Source organism: Polypterus senegalus, chromosome 15 (assembly GCF_016835505.1).
Source record: "Polypterus senegalus isolate Bchr_013 chromosome 15, ASM1683550v1, whole genome shotgun sequence".
Classification (NCBI taxonomy): Eukaryota; Metazoa; Chordata; class Cladistia; order Polypteriformes; family Polypteridae; genus Polypterus; species Polypterus senegalus.
The window spans coordinates 53,724,120-53,731,127 of record NC_053168.1 but is presented as its reverse complement, the minus strand read 5'-3'; the positions used below and the strand labels follow the sequence as shown (position 1 = coordinate 53,731,127).

Sequence of the window (7,008 nt, the reverse complement as noted above, 5' to 3'; positions counted from 1 at the left end):
AGAGGCAGATGGACAGTAGGTGATATTTTAATACACAAAATGATCATTAGTTTGACTGAGTAAGTGTTGTTGTCTACTACTTTTTAGGTGCAGACTGCATGGGCCAAACAACACCGCCAGAAACCAAGCAGTTAGGTTGCCTGCATTACTATTTGTATTATGATTCGTGGCTTTTCATTGCATGATTAATTCAATTTAATCTATTATTATTAAACATACTTCCACTTAACTGTCTCTTCCATTGATTCATGTTGCATTTTACACCAACCAAGATCATTTGCTGAGTTTTCTTAAGATCATCCAAATCTTACATTAAATAGGAATATAACTATTAAGGGCTGCTGCACCAAAACATCCTCACTATATTTAATAGACAGTACATTTCCAAATTAAGCTAAAGATGTCAGATAACACACACATGGTAACGCAGCTCAACATCATTACCAGTATTACCAAGAGTAACAACTACTGTATATAGATGGTACATCTGTCAGCATGGAAAAAATAAATACACTTTTACTCTTATTGCTTGCATAAAATGCCCAAATTATGCAGCTATTATAGGGAAATTGATTGCATAAATTACATATGCTCATTGTGGGTAAAGTATACAAAATTGTTTTTTAGAAGTGCTACCCGAGGTGAACATTTCACTTTTTAACAAGTATCAAGTAAGTTCTTTGAGAATAATGACTAGTGCTGATTGCACACCCAAGGTATGTGATGCCACATAATTAGTAAAGGTTTCCCACATTTAAATTCCATTTTAAACCACTTGTTTTATTACTATTATTATTGTTGCCAAGTGCAGCTTTTGTGAATAAAGAATGACTTTCTCTTGTTTTTGCCTCTGGATCATATCAAATATACAAAAGCTAACTGCCTGCCTCAACAGCATCAATCTATGGACAGTTCAACACAATGAAAACTAAACCATTAGTCATGGGACCGCCACCTTGCCTCAGATAGTGAGTCCACCTTGCTAAAGTCTGGTTTCTGCATACATTTCTCATCATTGACTGTCACCATCCTTACTGGGACTCAACAGCACTCTCATTTTTAAAAGATTATGTTTTGGGATCAGTAAGGATATCTTCATAACACCTGTGGATCATTGCTAGACTTTGATTTTTTTCTCCTTTTATGTGCCCCAGAATGTTAATGCCAAATAGGCCGACTACACCACCTAATGATAATAACGTACTGAGCACTAGGACTCTACTATTGAAGCAGATTTTCCCATTTTTATTTCTTTTTTTTAACCAGATTCTTTTTTAGGTTCCACACAATGAAACTATGGATTCCTATATACAACTTTGGAAACACTATTACAATAAAATATAAAAGACAAGGTTTGAGGTCTAAGCTGCTACAGTAGCTCCTGCTTCTTCAACGTTGGCACCAGGTCCACCAATCTGTGAAGAGAAAACACCTTTTAGGAATTGGAAAGAGCCCACCATCCCAAAGGAACCCTCCACCATTAGCTGTGGTCTGGTTCCTACCTCATAAGGCGCTTAGCTTAAGATAGAAACTGACAGATAGGTTTCTCTCCAATGTCCTTCCAGCCAATGCACTTCAGTTCTCTCCTCCACCTTTTACTTTGGCATAGCACAAAGATTCCAAGCCTCTTGGATTTCCAATACACCACTTTGCAGTTCACCTTGCCAGCGTGAACTCAATCTAAATTCCTAAGATTGTCTAGTTTTCAATTAAAATGTAAAACCATTTCAATTAAAAAAGTTAAAATGAAAGCTATACGTATGTAGTACTTCGAAACCTCAAACATCCCAGCAACACTTTCCTTTCTGTATGCTTTTCCACTCATGCAGACTTGTCCTGTCATCCTGATCAACTCTTATTTATTCTCCTCAACTAATTTCATCAGGGAGAAATCAAAAATCAACCCATTAATTAAATGAAAATACCATTTAAAGGCAAAAAAACAAGTTGTGCCTAAAAGAAAAAAAAACTAATTTAAAACAAATAAAGCAAAGGTGAATAATCTTATTACAAATTGAATAATTCAAACAATAATTACTGTCACAAAACGTGAATCATTCTCAGTTTAAGCACAAAAACGTACTCAAACCAGTGACACCTTCATCACCAATTGCATGCATTTCTACAATTCACATTTCAGTGCTCTTCTTATTCAAAGGTATTGACAAATTACTTCTCTTCATCTTTTCCCACTTCTATGAAGGGTCAGTGCGCTTGATCAACTTTCTACAAACAGCCTGGCCCTGCACTTCCTCGCCAGTCAAGTCCTTTTCCTTCATATCTTCTTTTAGTTTATCCATCCAGCTCCTATTTGACCTCCCTCACTTTCTCTTCTTTTGCACTTCCATTCCCATCACTCCTTTGCCCACATATTCATTGTCTCTCCTCATCACATGTCCATACCACTTTCAGCCTACTTTACTATACTTTCTGAGATATCTCTTCCCACGTTTCTTGTACCTCTAATTGTCTCATTTCTTATTCTGTCCTTTTGTCGTAACTCCTCAAATCCATCTCAGCACTTTCCTTTCTGCCACATCTAACCTCTTCTCCTGTGCTCCTTTTACTGGCCATGTCTCAGCTCCATACATTATTGCTGGTCTTACCACTGTCTTAAAAGCCTTACCTTTGACCTTTGCCTTTGATCACAAAATACTCCCGATTTCTTCCAATTGTTCCATCCACACTGCTTTCTATAGTAGTTCAAAAAGATCCTGCTTGAGATATGACACAGAACAAACAGAGTGAACACATCAACTGTCTTACTGTGCACTGCTGAATTCTCTTCAGATCGATGCAAACTCATTAATCTGTTAAGACCAACACCTCAGATTACCTGTCAGCATTCCTTGCCTCATACCAAACTGCCAGACACTTTAGGTCTTTTAATGTTACTCTCCTCAGTTTTTGTTTCTTTTTCACTTTAAATTTGGATGTTTTACTGTAATCTGCCTGCTACTATTGGAAAGCATGCCTAACATTGACCACAACATGACAACCTTGTGTTGATATAATCCATCCATCCATTATCCAACCCGCTACATCCTAACCACAGGGTCACAGGGGTCTGCTGGAGCCATTCCCAGCCAACACAGGTAACAAGGCAGGAAACAAACCCCGGGCAGAGCGCCAGCCCACCGCAGGGCGCACACATCCACACACACGCACCAAGCACACACTAGAATCACCAATGCACGTAACCTGCATGTTTTTGGACTGTGGGAGGAAACCCACGCAGACACGGAGAGAACATGCAAACTCCACGCTACCCACTGCACCACCGTGCCACCCTGTTGATATAATAAATAACTATTTTATATAGTATAAAAACATACACATTACCAGTAGCCTGTACCTGAAGGTACCCTTTATACTTTGCACGTCTGCATAGCCACGAGGGTCTGTGAGAATCTGTGCAATGTAAATTTTATCAGTAGTCATGCTGCATGGATGTGCATGTCTGTGAACGCAGGCCTCCAGATTTTTATGTCTGTGCAGTCTTTTTTGTTTCTTGTACAATATCATTTTCCTGGTGTTTATTGTTTTTACGTATTTTTGTTACTATTATTCTTATTATTTCTTATCTATGTATTTTAGGTTCTCCTTCGTTCCTTGTGTTTTGTGGGTGGAACCTCAAGAGATGGAGCCACCCTGACACCATGGCTCAAGGTCCACCCAGAGCCTATATATTGTTAGACTGAATGTTATTAATGTCTGTGTATATATAAATTAATTATCATTTGATTTTATTTTACAGCGACACCATCTATTTTTTGTTACAGCCATCGACATTTTGTGTAAGGACATTTGAACCAGAGGTTGCATTTAGTAACATTACTGAAGTGATGATACTTAAACAGGCTCCTCAGTGCATTCTCTGTTTAAATTTGACTGCTACTTCTTGTGCTATTTAAAGTGTTTCAGGGTTGAATTTCTTTGGCGATGTCCTTGATTTTGGCTCACATTTTAGGGTTGGACATTTGTTAGGTTTATCTTCCTATTTTTGACAACCCTTGTATATTTACTTACAGCTTATCTTATTAACCATTCTCAGATTTCTCTCCTTGGCCTGCCATTTTCCTTCTCTTGGCGGAACACTCAAGACTGGATTCTTCAGTGGTTCATCATCATTTAGAAAGGATACATACTGAGAGTATGTCTTGTTCAGTGTGGATTGCCTTTATAGGAAAATTCTTTTTTGTCATTTTGTTTATAATAAATGCATTCCTTTCTTTATAAATATCCTGGTTTTAGACTCGGCATTGAAGAGTTTTTTTTTTTCTTTGCCCCTTGAAGGGCATTTTCATATATTTTGGAAATTAAGATGCAGTACTTTTGCACTTCAAAAGCTTGTTCTCCATTTTTGAAGCCTAGATAGGCCAAAGCCTGCCAGTAGAGTTTGGAGTTAGGCTACCCAGGGTGATTCTAATTTCTGAGCAGGCGATGGCTCATTTGCCATTTTGAGCACACTGAATCATAACACAATAATGTTCAGTTTATTTCCCTTTACAGTATCAACCAATGTATTTGCTGTAGGTAACCTCTTTTGTATTTACAACACTTAAAGTCTAATTTGTCCTCATCTGTCTCTTTTGTAGAAACAGCGTGACTCTTATCTTCAGACTTAAATAGATTTATACCACTCATTAATTTCTCAGTGTAGGATAGACAAGATCAAAGTCACTAATTTGGGAAAGCAGAAATATGAGCTTAAGAACCAGCTGTTTGTCTCCAGTTTTATGCCAATGGTCTCAATATGCAGTACACATATTTGGTACTATCACACTCGAACAGCATTTCTCAACCTTTAAGTATTTGCGACCCGAGTTTTCATAACAGTTTTAATCTCACCCCCCTAATGTTTTTTTGAAAGGAGCCCACTAATACCAATTTTTTCTTTTTTAATTAATGATATATCATAGGTAGGTATTTTATTATACCTACTTAACTTTTATCAACATTTACAGTATCTAACTCTATATTTATTTTTCTGCTATCAGAATGTAGTTTAAGTTAATTTGTTTTGGTTTCAATAGATGTATTTTTCATATTTTCGATTCTTGTTTTCTTTTTTTCACATCTTTGCGCCCCCCTTTTGTTACTTTGCACACCCCTGGGGGGCCCGCCCCACAGGTTGAGAACCACTGCACTAGAAATAAGAGGGACAGAACAGCTGTATTTTATACACTAAAAAACGGATAGTGACTCAACAGCAGTCCAACATATTGTACTGAGAATTTGAAGAAGCAAATATGCCCAGATTTCAAGTATACTCATTTTTGAAGTAAAAAAGTGACATCGAAACTTGCCAAACATGCTACAGAGAGTTAGTCCTAAAACAGCACATAAGCTACTTCTCTCAGAAAATGTATTTGTACTGTTCTTACACTCAAACACACTTAAATTGCAGAAGGATGGTGGGAACGGCCCAGTTTCAAAGACACGAGTAAAGAGTGCACATAATGTAATTGATAAATACATAGAATAACAATTAAAAAAAAGAACAAGTAACATAGCACATTACAGGTAGCATACTTAGTTTTTAAATTTGTTTTGCAACATACCGTAAGTGAATGGCAAGTGATAAAAGCTGTGGTGTCCTTTCATAAAGCATTTCTTATGTTTTCTCCTTGTGCAGAGAACATTCCTATGGGCCTTTTCCCAACCTCTGATCACAGGATGATGAGCCAACCAATAATTACATTAAACAGTGTATACCTTAAGGTGCTGGCAGATGGACTGTGGCACTGATCCACCCACACTCCCTTTTCACACTCCACTTACCTAAAGAAAGAATAATAAGTCATTTCATTTTGACACAAGTGAAAGTGATACTTTAGGAAGCACAAGAGACATGATGATAATTTAAATATTGTTTAGGCTATTAAAAGCTGTGAATAAATCTGACAAATGAAAAGCTGTTTTACAAGGTTTGAAATTTTAGGGAAAACAGTTTTGAAAATGTTATTAGATTGTATGGCTTTCCACAAGAGACAAGATAATTACCACTAGTATTTTTTTTTCTGTGACTATAGGGAAATTAACATTTTGTTTATTTTATACATGCAATCACATAGACTGCTGCTGGTAAATAATTCTCACTGGGCCTCCCACATTTCCATAAGGAGGAACATGGGAAAATGACCTCAGTGCCAACTCTACCTTCTATAATACAGTCAGCTGTTGCAGATTCGTATCCAACAACAAACCATTATATGTCTTTTATTTAATTATATGTATCAATTACACACCTGCTAGGAAGAGGTGAGTGTGTGAGTTTTCATACTTGTGGTTTCACAGAATCAAAACAAGACGATCATTTTGAATTATTAATGATTCTACAACAGCATATACCCTTCAATAAAAAAAATAAGAAAGAGTTCAGTATGGATTCTGCTTGATACAATCTGTCTAAGCCAGTTTGAAGGAAATAGAGTAGTCATTTTGGTAGACTTCCATGTTTGTAAATGCCTGTTGTCGTAGATGACATGGGTTAGTTGGCATCCGGGCTGGGATTACCTGAGTGTGCCTCCATCTTACTGTAATGACAGGGCAGCAGCAGTTTGAAATAGTATGGAATTGGGAGACAGAACATATTGGTAATAACAAGTCGAGGTCGAACCTAGGAGGATAAAATTCAAATAAACGATGGCCAGGATGTGAGACAAAATCATACTGTAAATCAAGAGATGTAGCAAGAATGACCAAAAACAGAATATTTCACATAGGCTAAGCCAAAACACAAAACATTTTCAAAGCTGAAGAACAACTCACAGCCAGAGCAATCTTTAATAATGATGATGTTAGGGTTTTAAGTTTTGAATTATTTACAAACTAACCTATATACTGTTGTGGTTATTCCGTCACACATCGCACATTCATGGATGTCTTGTCTAGTAACAATCTGGCAACCCAGTATTTCAGTCAGCAAACAATGGCAGAGCCAAAACTAAAAACAAAATGGTGCCACAGGAAGAAGTATTTCAAAATTAATGACTTCAAAAACAT

The 7,008-nt window shown here is 37.0% G+C and overlaps 1 long non-coding RNA gene across 2 annotated transcripts; it reads right to left on the bottom strand.

Moving 5' to 3' along the window:
* Positions 1-1,368: 1,368 nt before the first annotated feature.
* Positions 1,369-5,663, bottom strand: LOC120515841. Of its 2 annotated transcripts, none has more exons than XR_005630712.1 (3): positions 5,565-5,663; positions 2,627-2,717; positions 1,369-1,415 (listed from the first exon to the last, which is right to left on the bottom strand). It is a non-coding gene; the product is annotated as an uncharacterized LOC120515841 (long non-coding RNA). The 2 variants fall into 2 exon arrangements; XR_005630711.1 differs by having other exon boundaries at positions 2,627-2,714.
* Positions 5,664-7,008: the final 1,345 nt, after the last annotated feature.